The 13,974-nt window shown below is 52.4% G+C and overlaps 1 long non-coding RNA gene across 1 annotated transcript; it reads right to left on the bottom strand.

The window, feature by feature from the left end:
- Window positions 1-6,256: 6,256 nt before the first annotated feature.
- On the bottom strand, window positions 6,257-13,715 carry LOC144371331 (uncharacterized). The gene is made up of 4 exons (XR_013431417.1): window positions 13,420-13,715; window positions 10,796-10,945; window positions 8,123-8,220; window positions 6,257-6,489 (listed from the first exon to the last, which is right to left on the bottom strand). It is a non-coding gene; the product is annotated as an uncharacterized LOC144371331 (long non-coding RNA).
- Between the last annotated feature and the right edge of the window lie 259 nt (window positions 13,716-13,974).

Raw genomic sequence — 13,974 nt, 5'->3', positions numbered from 1 at the left:
CTTCTTATCTCCTCCTCATCATCATCATCCTCCTCTCCTCCTCCTCTCATCCTTCTCCTCCTCCCCCTCCTTCTCCTCTTCCTCCCTCTCCACTCCTTTTCCTCCCTCTCCTCCTCCTCCTTCTCCTCCTTCTCCCTCCTACTCTTCCTTCTCCACCTCATTTTCCTCCATCTCTTCCTCCTCTTTCTCTTTATACTCCTCTCCCTCTTCCTCGTCAACATTATCATCTCTCCTCCATCTCCTCCTCCTCCTCCTCCTCCTCATCATCCTCCAGCTCCTTCTCCTCCTTCTTTTCCTGATCTCTCTCCTCCTCCTTCATCTCCTCCTCATCTCCTCCTCATTATTCTCCTCCTCCTCCTGCTCCTTTTTCTCCTCCTCCTGCTCTTTTTTCTCCTCCTACTTTTTCTCATTCTCCCCCTCCTTCTCGTTTTCCTTCTCTATCTCCTCTTCATCCTTCTCTGTCTCCTCCTCTTTCTCCTTCCTCTCCTCCAACTGCTCCCCCTGGTTCTCCTCCTCCTCCTTCTTCTCCTCCTCATCCCACTCTTGCTCCTCTTCCTCCATCTCATCCTTCTTTTCCAACTCCTTCTCCTCCTCCTTCTACATCTCCTCCTTCTCCTCCCTCTCCTCTTCCTCCTTCTCATCTCTTCTCATTTTTGTCATCATCATTATCTATCCTTTTCCTCCTCCTTCTTCTTTTTTTCTTCTCCTCCTCATCCTCCCCTTCTGTTCCTCTTCCTCCTACATCACCTCCTCCTTCTCCTCCCTCTCCTCCTTCTCCTCCTCCTCATCTCTCCTCCTCCTCTTTCTAATCAACATCATCATGTCTTTTCCATCTCCTCCTCCTTCTCTTCCTCCATCTCCTTCTTTAACTGCTGCTCCTTTTCTCCTCCTCCTATTCATCTCTCTCCTTTTTCTCTTTCTCCATCTTCTCCTCTTCCTCCTCCTTCTGCTCCTTCTCCCTCTACTCCTCCTGCTCTTCAATCTCCTCTTCCTTTTCCTCCTTCATCTCTTTCTCCTCCTCCTCCTCCTTCATCTCTTCCTCCTCCTTCTCCATATCCTCATCTTTCTTCTTCTCCTCCTCTATCTCCTCCTCCTCCATCTCCCCCTTCTTCTACTTCCTATTCTTCTCCCTTTTCTCCATCTAATTCTCCTCCTTTTCCTTTATCTCATCTTCCTTCTGCATTTTCTCCTCTTTTTTCTACTCCTGCTCCTCCCTTTTCTCTATCTCTTCCTCCTTCTCCATGTCCTCCTCCTTTTTCTACTCCTGCTCTTCCTTTTCCTCCTCCTCCTTTCTTTTCTTCTCCTCCTCATCTATCTCCTCTTCCTCCTCCTCCATCTCCTCTTTCTTCTCCTCCCTCTCCTTCCCCTCCTCCACCCTTCTTTCTTTTCCTCTTGCATCTCCTCCTCCTCCATCTTTTTTTGGAGATGATTATTTTTTATTGGTTGTTCAAAACATTACAAAGCTCTTGACATATCATATTTCATACATTAGATTCAAGTGGGTTATGAACTCCCATTTTTACCCCAAATACTGATTACAGAATCACATCGGTTACACATCCACATTTTTGCATAATGCCATATTAGTAACTGTTGTATTCTGCTACCTTTCCTATCCTCTACTATTCCTTCTCCATCTCCTCCTTCTCCCTCTCCATTTCCTCCTCTTCCTTCTCTCTCTTCTATTCCTCCTCCTCATCCCTCCTCCTCTTTTACCTCCCCCTCAAAATCTCTCCTTCTCCTCCTTCTCCTTTTTCTCCTCTCCTCCATCTCCATCTCTTCCTCTTTCTCCTCATCCCTCCTCCTCCTCCTTCCCCCTCCTTCTCCTCTTCCTCAAAATCTCTCCTCCTCCTTCTCCTTTTCCTCCTCTCCTCCATCTCCATCTCTTCCTCTTTCTCCTCATCCCTCCTCCTCCTCATTATCCTCTTTCCTCCATCTCCTCCTCCTCCCCCTTCTCCTCCTCCTCCTGCTCCTCCTTCTCCTCCTACATCTTCTCCTCCTCCTGCTCCTTCTTCTTCTCATGCTCATCTCTTTCCTCCCCTCCTTCTCCATCTCTTACTCCTCCTCCTTTTCCTCCTCTTCCTTCATCTTCTCCTCCATCTCCTCCTCCTCCTCCTTTTCCTCCTCCTCCTCCTTTTCCTCCTCCTCCTCTTTCTTCTCCTTCTCCTTCTCCTCCTGCTCTTTCTCCCTCTCGTCCTCCTTCTCCATCTCCTCCTCCTCCTTCTCCTTCTGTTTCTTATCTCTCTCATTCTTATCCTCCTCCTCCTCCCCCTCTTCTCCTCCTCCTCTATCTTCTCCTCCATCTCCTCCTCATTCTCCTTCCCCTCTTCCTCATCTCTCCTACTCCTCCTTTTCATCATCATCATCTCTCTTCCATCTCCTTTTCCTTCACCTCTTCCTTCTTCTCTGCCTCTGCTGTCTCCTCATCTCCCTTCTCCTCCTCCCTCTTTTCCTCCGCCATCTTTCCTCCTCCTCCGCATCATCATCATCATCTCTTCTCCATCTCCTCCTCCTTCTCCTCATTCATTTTTTCCTCCTCTTCCTCCTCCTCCTTCTCCTTCTCTTTCCCCTACTTCTCTATCTATTCCTCCTTATCCTCCACCTCCTTCTCCTCCTCCTCCTCAGCCTCCTATTCTTGCTCCTTCATCTTCTTTATCTTCTTCTCCTCCCTCTTCTCCTTCTCCTCCTCATCTCTCGTCTTCCTCCTCCTCCTCATCTCTCCTCCATCTTCTCCATCTCCTCCTCCTTTTATTTCTCCTCCTTTTTTCTCCTCCCCCCACTTCTCCTCCCCCCTACCTCCTCCTCTTCCACATTTTTTCCTCTTCTTCCTCCTCCTTTTTCTCATCCTCTTCCTCCTCCTCCCCCTCTTTTCCCCCTCCTTCTTCTCCTCCATCTCCTCCTCCTCCTTCTCCCTCTCCTCCTCCTCCTCCTCATCTCTCCTCTTCCTCCTCCTCCTCAACATCATCATCTCTCCTCCTCCTCTTCCTCCTCCTCCTGCTTGCTTGACTTTGTTTTTCATCCCCTTTCCTCCTCTTCAGTCTCCTCCTCTTCCTCCTCCTCCTCTGTCTCCTCCTCCTCCTCCGTCTCCTCCTCCACCTCTGTCTCTTCCTCCTTCTCCTCTTCATCATCATCCCCCCTACTCCTCCTCCATAGTTTCCTTGCTCTGAGACCTCCGACGTGGACTCCTCTGGTTCCCTGTCTCCATCTCTCCCTGTGGCTAGCCCCTAACCTCTGTAGATCCTGTTGCACCTCCCCAGCTGCTGGTATTCATCTGTGGCCTCCAGTGACCCTCCATGATCGGGGGCATAGTAGTGAGCGTGGAGTTCTTCAGACCGTTCTAGTCAAGGGCATGGAGGGCTTTACCTGTGGAGAAGGTGGAAGGTGTCAGAGAGAGCACCCACATGGTTCTCAGTTGGGGACACGCGCTTTCCATTCTATGCGCAAGACACCTTGTACTGGACCGTCACAGAAAGAGCCCCCTGCCCAGAGCCCACAGAGACACATGTGATCATGGTGCTGAGACTGTGATGCCCAGGTCTGTTTAGCACCATGTCACCTCGAAAACCAGGAGAGACTTGCAAAAAATATCCAGGACGTTGCCAGCAGGCGTAGTTTTGATGTGCGGTGCCCATGGGGTTAAGTGCCCTAATAAAAGTGTGAGAGGGTAGCCCGGGGCAGGGAAAATCAATGACAGATTCCAGCCCACGTGGAAGGAACCATAACCAATAGCAGTATAATATATTATGTCCATGATCCGCAGAGCAGGGGACACTTGCAAACCCAGCTCCCTGCACCACAGAGACCAGCGGTCCTTCCTACCCCTTAAGGCACAGAGGCCAATTCACAAGGGATGTGAGCTGCTGTATTCCTTGGGGACATCTGCCTCTCACCTAGCTCAGATGTCAGGATATTTGTGCAAGGACGTGTCACCTGACCTGCGAGGGCTTTCACGTCTCCAGGAAACCCTCACAGATGGCAGAGTCTGCAAGTTCTTGCTTCTCTCTAGCGTGTCCCCAAGCCCTGAAAGCAGAGCCCTTTTCCTCCACGATGCTGAAAGCTAACGTTGTCTCTCTGCTTCCAGGAACCGCTAAGGGTGACGATGAATGACAGCTCCTCACAAAACTGATTGCTAACAAAATGATTGGTTTTGTGCAAAATTAGACAATCACTGGGAAGAAATGAACAAACAAGGGACACGAGTGGGGTGTACTCTCCCCCATTCTTGATCTTGACGTACCTACAAACTACTCCATCCCCTCCACATTGTCTCTGTATAAACCGTGGCGGCTTCTCCTGAGGAAGGCTTTCGAGGTCACCAGAGGAGTGTGGACGTGCAACAGGGACACAAAGAGGAGAAAGGGCCTGTCCTTGTTTGTGAAAGAAGAAAACCACTGAATTATGGACGGGAGATGATGGCGTCCACAGTGGACCTTGAATGTGCTACGTCCGTGACCTGGGTTCACCTGCTGGGATTTCACTATGAGGGGTCCCCCAAAAACGCATGGGTGAGACCATGCAAGAAAGTTCACAGGTAAAATGATTAGATTACGAGAGGTGTGACCTAGAAGTGGTTTAATCCACTTGGATGAACTCACTGGGTGGTGACTGTAGCAGGTGGGGTGTGGCTGGAGGAGGGGATCCCTGGGCTGTGCCTTTGGGGTCTCTATCCTGTCCCTCATGAGCAGAGCTCTCTCTGCTTCCTGGTGACCTATCCTAAGCTGCTCTCCTCCTCCAGTCCCCTCCGCCATTTTGTTCTGCTCCCCTTGGGCCAGAGCCATGGAGTCGGCCAACCATGGACTGAACCTTGATAACCATGAGCCCCAAATAAACTCTTCCTCCTCCAAATGTTCTTCTTGGGACCTTTGATCACAGTGGCAATTTTGTCTGAGTAAAACAACATCCACGGTCACTAGAGTACAGGAAGATATTTTGAGAGAGAAGGACGGGACACCCCACCCACCCACCCTGTGTTACAGAACATTGCCATAATTATTATTTTATTATTAGGTGCTGCTAATTTCTGACTTTCCCTAATTTATAAATTAAACATCTTCATAGGTATGTACGCATAGGGAAATAGCTATATATTGTAGTATATGTATGAATATTTATTTATTACTTATATATGAATGGTTGGGTACTCTCTGGGGTTTCAGGCATTCCCTGGGCCTTGGAAGGAGTCCCTGATGCACGACCACTACTTGGATACTTCCCATTGCAACCCGGTAACTCAACGCAAAGATCCAAGTGTGGAAACCAATTCATAGGAAGAGGTTGGACCTTTCCTTTTTCTTTTTTTTTTTTTTTTTTTTTTTTAGCACCAGAGATGGAACCCAGGGGTGCTTCACCAGTGAGTCCCTTCCCCAGTCCTTTTGATATTTTATTTACAGACAGAGTGTCACTGAGTCTCCTACGGCCTCTCTCAGTTGCTGAGGCTAGCCTCCAACTTGCCCATCCTCCTGCCTCAGCCTCCCCAGCTGCTAGGATGACAGACATGGACAAAGTGACTCCATAAAGAAATCCTTCAGCATATACACTGTGGAATACTGTGTAGCCATGAAGAAGGATAGCTTCCTTTCCTTTGTGAATGAAGTGTGAGTTTGGACCTTTTCAATGAACCTGCTGCTATGGGACCCCAGGGTAGCTCACGGCTCAGAAACTGCCCCACCACCCCGGATTGTAAGGGTCCCCGCTTTTGGATGTAGGCCTTGGCTTCCTGCAGCATCCGTCTGGTGGTGCTCCCCACATCCATGGGCTGCTGGTAACCTGAGCATGAGCACACAGTTTTCCAGAGTCGCAGGAACCCACAGCTGGAGAACCACGTGGTGAAAACGAGGCTGGCCGTGCTCCCGACTGCGGTCCAGGGATCCGAGAGGAGGCCACTGAGTTTGGCAGCCATGAGAATAAGGACGCCCAGAGCCAGGATTCAGGTGTAGCGGCTGAACCGGGCAGCCACTGTGACCCCCAGCTCTGGGGGCCTGTCAGGGTCACAGTTGTTGATCAGTGTGAAGGGCAGTCCATAGAAATAGTGGAAGCTGTGGTTCAGCGGGTGGTGGCAGTGGTCACCGCGGGACTCGTAGCTCACACCCTGGTGCCACTTTCCTGCGAGTGGGGGTGGGTGGTCAGCCACACAAAGGGCGCACGCTGTTGCCTGGGACAAAGAACCCCGGGGCCATTCGGATGTGGTCAGGGGAAAGAAAACCTCGAAAGAGCAGATCCTGAATCAGCAGAGGCTATGAGTGACCTCAACCAAGACTTGCTTTTGGTTTTTGGTACCAAGGGATTGAACTCAGGGCCACTCGACCCCTGAGCCCCATCCCCGACCATTTTTGTGTTTTATTTAGAGACAGAGTCTTGCTGAGTTACTTGGGGCCTCTCTAAACTGCTGAGGTGAGCCTCTAACTTGCGGTCCTCCTGCCTCAGCCTCCCAAGCTACTGGAATTACAGGTGGTGGAGCCAGCCTCTGAGGAGCTTTCTGATTCCTTGGAGCTGAAAAAGATAGACAGGGTCATAGAATGAAAGAAGGCAAAATATATATCAAAGAACCCCAAACCTCTGCAATGAGGAGAACTTCTGAACTGAAAACCATCTGAGAGGGCCGGAGTGGAGCCAGATACCAACTCAGGAAGCGGAGAAGGATGAAAGTTTTTTTTTTCCTCCAGACGAAATTGGTCCCTTGACAATTGGATGGGAGGGGAATCAGGTGTTCAAATACTTATGAGGCTGATGGCATAGCCTTGCTCCTTTGGGATTTTTGCAAAAGTGGTTTCGTTGGCAGGAAGCCTGCCTGAGCCTGCGTTCCAGTAGAGGACCAGGTACTCATCGTTGTCCATTCCTGCGGATCCCACAGCAGAGCAAGGTTCATGTTCCCTTTGCCAGGAACAGGTATTAGCAAAGGGATTCTGGGCACCAGGGGACAGTGGGCAAGAATCTGGATGTCAGCACTTGGGGAATGTGGGGAGGTGGTGCTCTGGGTAGGGAGTGGGTACAGATCAGAGAGGTTGTTAAATGTGCTATTGTGCACAGCATGACCCCACCACTGAGCATCATCTGCCCCAATATCAGCTGCATAACTAGGACACACCTTGCCTATCATGAGAACCAACCCAGTCTGTGTATCTATCTATCTATCTATCTATCTGTCTATCTATCTATCATTACCTATCATCCAGGTACCAATACGTTGCATCTATCCCCTTTCTATCCACACATCATTTACCTGTCACCTGTATGTGCATTATGCATCTGTCACCTCTATATACCTCTGTCACCCATCATTAGCTATCACCTGTTCCTCTATTATCTATTGACAGGATTGCTATCAATTGAGCATCATTAATCCATCTTCCTTCATTAATGGTATCACCATCATCATCTATGGAGCATTGTATCTCACCTGTCAATCACCGTATTTCTGCTTCTCATCCACCAATGATGGTGGTCATCCCATCCCAGAAGGCTCCCTGTGCACAGCCTACCAAGGGCACCTAACTGGCAATTTTATGAGACAAGAGCTGGTACGTGGAAAATATCAGAAGGAAAAGAACCTTTCTCCTGTACCAGACATACACAGATATTGGTGTTGGGTGTTTTTTCCCTGAGCAATTTTTTTCTCTGAGTATCAGCACGATTCCCGAAGAACCTGCAGTGTGCTGTGTGTCCCAGGTCAGCTAGGGACGATCTAGACCTCAGGAAGAGGTGTGTGCTTATTTGTGACTCCCATTTGATTACCCCAGGGGTACCTAACCCCTGAGCCCCCTCTGTAGCCCTATTTTGCACTTTACTTAGAGACAGGGTCTCACTGAGTTGCTTAGGGCCTCCTTTTTGGCTGAGGCTGGCTTTGAACTCGTGATCCTCCTGCCTCAGCCTCCCAACCGCTGGGATGACAGGCGTGTGCCACCATGCCCCGTATTGTGCGTAGGTTTTAACACCCACAGGGGCTGAGGGTCGTGAGGGGTGAGGGCATACGAGGTCCTGTTCGGGGCACACACTGCAGGAAGGTGACAGGAGGGCACATTAGCTTTCAATTTCCCAGTATCTGCGGGATCACTCCCCAGCTAGAGTGGCGATGGGGTCCAGGCTGCAGCCGGGAGCTGCTGTCCAGGGTCCCCGCGACACCCACCTGATTGGAGTGGCTCTGCTTGGGGTGCAGAGCGGGGAGCCGCCAGGTGCTGGGTGAGTCTCATGCCCTCCTCCACCAGCTGGTCGATATTAAGGGTCCTGAAAAAATCAGATGAATGTCCCTTGGGAAAGGGCTGGGAATGCTCTGGGCCTCAGAGGAGGCCTGCATGGAACTTCCCGGGGCTGCGTGGCACCTGTCTTTGTGCGCCCACTTCTCTGAGTTTGCAAAGGACAGATGAGGCTCACCCTGGGCGGTTCCTCCTACAGCCCTCCCCCCACCTCAGCTGTTGCCAAAGCTACAAAGGGCACCCCAGATTTTGAATTTTGGCTTTGGCCTGGGGGGCTAGCACAGAGACACCTTGCCCATTTCAATTTCTGGAGGTCATAAATGACAGATGTTACACAGTGTTTGTCCAGCTGGGGAATGACGTGGGTTCTGAGCCCAGGCAGTCTGCGCTCAGCCAGGACCTTAGGTGGGTTCGGGGTACAAAATGCACATCTGCGTGGTGACATTCTTCTCTTAGGGTGGCTTATGGGGAACCCCCTGTCACAATAACTCTGTGGTTACATCGCAGGGCTTCTTACAGGAAGATGGACCCCAACAAAATTATATTTGAAGGAAGAGATGACCGATGTCACACAAAAAGGCAACGTTTTTGGCTTTTTCTTATTTTTTGGGAGGGGGGGTATGCAACCCAGGGGGCTTGTATGCTTTAAATATCTCATCAGCATCCACGAAGGGTGCACCCTGACTTTCCTACCAGGTTTCTCAGGTGCAAAATTCAAAGAGAAGATGAAACACTTCACCTAAGAGCTTTTGCAGTCAGACGTGCAAAAATAGATTGAGAATCTTACTGTGGATACGAATCCCAAAGGCAGTGACCCAGCCCCTAGAGCTCAAGGAATTCCCCAGGGACTGTCAGATGACAGGTGCTACTCTCTTCCCTTCTCCCATGGAGGAGGCTGCATCTGGTGGGAGCTAAGCTATAAAAGCTCAGACCTTGTTCTTCATGCGCCTAAAGCTGACCACTCAGTGACCTCCCATAAGAAAATTTTGCTCCCCTGAGGACAACTGGAAAAGTACAGAGACACTGGACGTGTCCCACTTTGGGATGTGGTGCTATTGGTGAGCAGCAGGTGGAGACCAGAAATGTTGGTCAACATCCTACAATGCACAGGATGGGCCCATCACACAGAGTGATCTGAGCCAGTGTACCAGTAGGACCAAGGCTAAAGAACCTTGTCAGTCCTTCCATCCATCCATCTACTCACCCACCCACTCATTCATCCACCATTCAACCATCCATCTATACATACATCCATTCATCCATTCACCCATTTGCCCATCCACCCACCCACCCATCCATCCACCCACCCATCAATCCATTCACCCATCCACCCATCCATCCATTCACTCATCCACTGATCTATCCATCCATCCACCCACCCACCTATCCATCCATCCACCCATCTATCCATCTATCCATCCACTCATCCACCCACCATCCACCCATCTACCATCCATACATCCAGGCAACCATCTATCCATCCATCCATCCATCCATCCATCTATCCATCCATCCATCCATCCATCCACCCATCCATCCATCCATCCATCCAGGCAACCGTCTACCCATCCATCCATCCATCTATCTATCCACCCATCTACCCATCCATCCATTCATCTATCCAGGCAATCATCTATCCATCTACCCATCTATCCATCCACCCACCCACCCACCATCCACCCATCTATTCATCCATCTATCCACCCACCCATCCATCTATCCATCCACCATAGGTGGATGGGCAGATAGACAAATGGATGATGCCTGGATGAAAACATGGACAGATGGGTGGGCCGAGGAATGGCTCGTTCATAAATGGATACCTAAGATTCAAGTTGATGGATTTAGGGTAAAATTCTAGTGATTTGCTAACCCTGAGAATAAAAGACTCAGAACTGAGTACAATTTTATAAGCCTGTGTGTAACCCTCTACCCAGTTTAGCCAAAATAAGAAAATACCCCACACTCTTTGAGATCCTCTGGACTCCAAAGACCCCCATTCAGACCTCCTGGACACCATTTTGGCCCTGGCTCCCCCACACCCCACTAAGACATGCGTTTTGCCCTAGTCTCCAGACATACTGGGGATCAGGGTTTCTGTGAACACATGATATGCGAGTATCTTTTGGACTCACTGCTTTCAAATCCTTTGGGTCTGAACCCAGTGGTGGCATTGCTGGGTCATATTGTGATTCAATCTTAAGCTTTTGAGGGGCCACTATATTGTTTGCCAGGGGCCACCTGGAGCCCCAGGAGCTGGAGAGGCAGGAGGAGCCTCCCTGGAGCCCATGGAGGGAGCTCAGCCTGGGACTCTGGTCTCAGCCTCCGCCCTTCAGGGCTGGGTGAGGGGTGGTGGTGCCTGGATTACATTTAAGTCTCTGTGTTTTGGTTATTTATTACAGCAGCCCCAGAAAACCCTTACATACCCAGCAGGGCCTCAAGTCGTTTGAGAGGGCTAAGAGCCTATTTTTACTGTTGGAAAATAATCATTTTTGGTGCTGAGTTCTGCAGCACTAAGAAATTTCATTTGCACTGGTGGATTTTAAGTGAATTATTCCACGAAACTGCACACAAGGCAGCACCCCACCACCCAAACCGCACTCTACCTCAGTGTAAGGTTCCCATAGCAACCAACTTCCCTAATGCCCAGAGTATCTGCCAAGATCAGCAGGATGTTTGGCTTGGAGGCGTTCGGTGATTTCTGCTCACAGGTCTGCAGAAGCCAACATACAAGGAGGAGAAGCAGGGTGGAGTCCCTGCAGAGGAAATAAATGTACAGGATTTGGCATGCAAAGTTTACACCATGCATATGTAGATGTGAGGTGTCTGGTGAGGAATTGAACCGAACTCCTATGATGCCTACTGAGCTCCAAGAGAATTATCCAGTTGTGGGAAGCCTCAGGTTTTGCAAGGAATCCAGCAGCCCAAAGAAAACCAGGGTGGAGTCTCTACTGCTAATGGCCAATCAAGACCAAAGCTGAGAGAGGCCCATTTCCCCCCTGCACCCAAACTGGAGATTCTCAGCAAGCAATCAGACACTGAGCCCTCCTAATAAGAAAGTCCCCTCCAATTTAACCCCATGCAAACAGCGGAGGTCCCCTCTTTATCCTCTGGGGATACATTCCCAAAATCTCAGAGGATGTTGAAAGTTCAGCTAGTACCTAACCCTATATAGACTATACTTTTCCAGTATATATAGATGCCTGTCATAACGTATAATTTATAATCCAGGCAGGGCACTAGCAAGACCAGACTCACAGGGACACTAGGATTTTAAACCACAGATGGGGGATTCAAAGCAACCCCAGAGACGCAGTGCAGCCGGCAGAGAGTCCCTGAGCCTCTGAACAGGGGGCCAGGCGCCCCACCGCCCCAGCGACTACTAGGAGCTTCACTGATGGGTCCTGGGCTCCACCTGCCCCAGGACCCAGAGGGACTCAGCTATCCAGGACGCGCTGGGGGTGGGGCAACCCGGGAGAGCAGGTGGGCGGAGTCACTGCGACGTCACAATGTGGGGGGAGGGTAGCCGGAGGAAAGGGGAGGGGGCTGCCATAGACCTTGTGCGCCCTGGGGCTGGGGGACTGGAGGCCCGTCCCACTGCTGGAGGATCGGGCCGCTCAAAAGCGAAATGGGCAGACTGGAAGACCCAGAGCGGGACTGGCGTGTCCTAGCGCTGGGGGAGGGGGGCAGCTGTGGCGGGGGGCGGGGATGAGGGAAAGTCAAGGGTCCTCACCCTGCGGTTTTTAGCTGGCGGTGGGGGAGGGTCATAAGGCCCTGCACAGTTGCGCTGGGGCGGGATGGGGGACTTGGGGGCCAAGAGCAGGGCGGGGAGTGTCCTAGAGTGGGGGTGTAGGCATGCTGGGGGTGGGCCAGGGACGGGACTGAGTGTTGGGCACCCCGGAGCTGTGGCTGCGAGGGGTACGCGCCCAGGAGCTGGATGGGGCCTTCCTAGGGGTACACAGGGTGGAGGGCGGTGCAAGGGCGTGTTCTAAAGTGCCCAATGGACTGCAGGGGGCGGAGCAATGGGCGTGTCCTAGAGGGGATAAGCTGAGGGTGGAGCAAGGGGCATGCCTCAGTTTGAGCGGGCAACACATAGCTGAGGCTGGGAGTGGACGTGCCCAGGAGCCCACCAGGGCCTGTCTAGGGAGAGACTAGGCCTTAAAGTGGGGTGGCGCAAGGGGTGTGCCCTAGGATGGGGGGACTGGACATGCTGGGGGCGGGCCTTAGTGTTGGGCACAGCGGAGCTGCCTCAGGGTGGACACTTGTCCCAGGAGCGAAGTGGGGAGTGACTTAGGAGGGGAAGGGGCAGCGCAGGGGTCTAGTGGCGGCCCTAGTGTTGGAGGCACCGTCAGTGCTGGGGGGAGGGGAGAGAGGCCCTGGAGCCGGACAGCAGTGGCTTAGACTGTTCCTGGGGACTCCCCAGCAGCATCAGGGAGGGGGCGCGGGGTGTGTGTGTGTGGGGGGGGGGACTCAAGCCGAGCTCCAAGTCGGGACCAGGTGGAATACAGGGAGTGATAGGGCCAGACGGCCATATGGGGAGGGGACTGGACAGGAGTCTCAGCCAGGGTCAAGACCGTGTTGGGGGAGGGACAGGATTTTGTCTTAGAGTGACAGGCCATGGCTGGGGGTGGGAACCAGGACGGGACACGGAAGACTACGAATTTATTGGGGGGACACGGGCATCGGGCTGCGTGTCTTAAAAAATGTGTATGTGGAGGGTGTCACAGCTGTGTCAGGGTGGGGCAGGGGACATGCCTTATAGAGATTGTGGGACTTGGCCCTGGGGAGGGGTCCTGGCTCCGAATGGGAGGGGTCAGAGCAGGTCTTAGTGGGGGTACACCTCAGCGCAATTGTGCCGACCTGGTGTGGGGGACACAGGTCATGAGGGGGCAGGGAGCGGGTCTTGGAGAGGTTCCGAGGCCCGAGGGTCTCAGCATGGGGAGATGTGTCACCCCCTACGACCCGGGAGCAGCCCCGCCTTAGTCGCAGGCGCAGTTTCCAGGGGCTCAACCCGGCCCCGCCTCCTGCTTGGCCTGCGCCCCCTCCTCCTGCTCCGCCCCCCACCTCCTTGTGCGCCCCACCCCAGCGCTGCTTTCTGGGCCACGAAGAGAATGCGTCTGGGGCTGGGTTTTGGTGACTCGCCATTTCTGAGTGCCTTGGCTTCCTTCCCAGGGTCTTGCGCTCGTCCCCTCCCCAGGCCGGAGTGGCTCAGTCCCCGGGTCCCAAGTACCTGGCGGTGGCCTAGGCACGTCCCCTGGGCCTGCGAGTGCACCTCTGCGTGGATCCCATGGCTGTGCGCTGGCACCGAGGAAGGACCTTGACCCCAGATCTGGGCGCAATCCTGCCTGGGCTGGTGTCTCCACCCACGGGGCTGCTGGGCGCGCTCCTGGACCCTGGTGGTTCACTTCATCCGATTAACCTCCCAACTCTGGGCCTGGGGAGTGGCGCCTGGAAACAGGTTCTCCAGGGTCCCCACCTCCTTGTGAAGCTGGGGCTTCTGCAGCTGCTTATTCTGGATGGGGCACAAGTAGGATGACTCCCAAGGCAGCCAGGGCAGCTTAGGGAACACCTCCTTTTTACCTCCTTTTTTTTTTTTTTTTATTCCTTCCAAGGGTCTTGGAACAGCCCCACCCCCCCTCATAGAATTGGTGGGAATTCAGCTCCACCAGGTTCCGCATTTGGAATCTCTAGGGGGCTGGACTCTTGCTCCTTTGTGCACGCAGGGCCTGGGGTGAAGCCAGAATTAAACAAGTCAGTCTAGACAGTGAAAAGGGGTGAGGCCAAT

Source organism: Ictidomys tridecemlineatus, chromosome 16 (genome assembly GCF_052094955.1).
Source record: "Ictidomys tridecemlineatus isolate mIctTri1 chromosome 16, mIctTri1.hap1, whole genome shotgun sequence".
In the NCBI taxonomy this organism is placed as follows: domain Eukaryota; kingdom Metazoa; phylum Chordata; class Mammalia; order Rodentia; family Sciuridae; genus Ictidomys; species Ictidomys tridecemlineatus.
The sequence above is the reverse complement of the archived record's forward strand: the minus strand, read 5'-3'. Positions and strand labels throughout refer to the sequence as shown.